Raw genomic sequence first — 2,056 nt, 5'->3', positions numbered from 1 at the left:
AAAAAAAAAAAAATTTCCTTATTAAGTCAAGAACTTTTACCTTTTCACTTAAAAGAAGCACTTTATGGCTTCTCTTTTGTATATCCAAGTTGCCACCATTAGTACTCTTGCACTTTGGGGCCACTATCATGTAAAATAAGGGTTCTATGAATATAAGCACTGTGATACTTAGGCAGTAAAACTGATAACCAAGAAGGCTATTAAGTGACTAATAGGCAGGTTGTATATACAGTGTGGATACTGGGCAAAGGGATGATGCAAACGGCATGAGATTTAATCATGTTCATCAGAATGGTGCAGCGTGCAATTTAAAACAGGAATTGTTTAGGTGCCCATTTAAAACTCAGGAATTATTTCTGGTATTTTCCACTTAAAATGTTTAGATTGTGGTTGCCAAGAGTAAGGAAACCTTGAGAAATGAAACCGAGGATAAGGGGAGGACTACTGTATTTCATGATATGCTGGTGTGCAACCTTACTGAGGCAAGGAAAATTACCTGTTGACCACTGAATAGGCCCCACAGACAAAAGCTCCTTATCTGAGGAATTTTGAAGGGAACAAAGACTACCTGGTGACCATCAAATGGGCCAGACAGAGGCGAAACTCCTTTTCTGGGAATTCAGAAGTAATTAAACTTTCCTAGTATCTAAAGTCTGGTTCCAGGCCTCTTTCAACTTTTACAAGTAACTAAAATTTCCATACATCTCTGAAATGCCGTGCCAAAACTCATTTTACTATCCTAAGCTCCTGCCTTAAGGTTCATAAATACCTCTAAAGAAAAATCCATGGCAGCATACTCAGTCCTCTTGCTGAGACGCGCCACTACACTCTTCTGCAGTGTTCTGTTACCGCCTAAGGGGTTCACCTTGCCCCTACCTAGAACAGAGTCAATTCTTGGAGACAGGGGAATTGTGATAGAGAAAGAGTAATTCACGCAGAACCAGCAGTGTGGGAGATCAGACTCCCTGAGCAGGGGGGAGCAGAGTTTTAAACGATAACTTGGTGGGTGGGGGGAAGTCAGTGAGCCAGGAGTGCTGATTGGTCAGGGATGAAATCACAGAGAGTCAAAACCGTCTTCCTGCAGAGTCAGTGCCTGGGTGGGGGCCACAAGATCAGATGAGCCACTTTGGGCAGCCAAGGTGGGTGGATCACCGGAAGTCGGGAATTGGAGACCAGCCTAGCCAACATTGTGAAACCCTATCTCTACTAAAAATACAAAAATAAAAATAAAAAAATAAAAAAATAAAATTAGCCAGGCGTGGTGGCAGGTGCCTGTAATCCCAGCTACTCAAAATTTTGGCTGAGACAGGAGAATCACTTGAACCTGGGAGGCAGAGGTTGCAGTGAGCTGAGATCGTGCCATTTACACTCCAGCCTGGGTGACAAGAGCAAGACTCTGTCTCAAAAAAAAAAAAAAAAAAAAGATGAGCCAGTTTATTGATCTGGGTAGTGCCAGCTGACCCATCAAGTACAGGGTCTGCAAAATACCTCAAGCACTGATCACAGGAGCAGTTAGGGAGGGTCAGAATCTTGTAGCCTCCAGCTGCATGATTCCTAAACCAAAAATTCTAATCTTGTGGCTAATGTTAGTCTAGTCCTCAGGTAAGAAGGAAGTCTGCTTTGGGAAAGGGCTGTTATCCTCTCTGTTTAAACTATAAACTAAGTTTCTCCCAAAGTTAGTTCAGCCTACACCCAGGAATGAACAAGAACAGCTTGGAGGTTAGAAGCAAGATGGAGTTGGTTAAGTTAGATCTCTTTCACTGTCTCAGTCATCATTTTGCAAAGGCGGTTTCAGTTCTTCCTCTCTAATAAACTTTCCTTTTTTCAAATCTATACTGTTTGTATGTATGGTAAATTCATTTTACCAACCTGTGAGTTGACCACTTCCCGGTGCCAGGGCTCTGACACCCTGCCAGGCACTTACGGAAAGATAATTGGAAGAATCTAATAGAATTTTAAATTTCCATGCCTTCCAACCCAGCAGTCAAACTTCCAGGAATTTATCCTACTAATATAATGGCACGACAATCTAAAGATATATTTGCAAGGATGTTCT

This window comes from Colobus angolensis, unplaced genomic scaffold (assembly GCF_000951035.1).
Source record: "Colobus angolensis palliatus isolate OR3802 unplaced genomic scaffold, Cang.pa_1.0 Scaffold238, whole genome shotgun sequence".
Taxonomy (NCBI): Eukaryota; Metazoa; Chordata; class Mammalia; order Primates; family Cercopithecidae; genus Colobus; species Colobus angolensis.
This window is presented reverse-complemented; position numbering follows the sequence as displayed.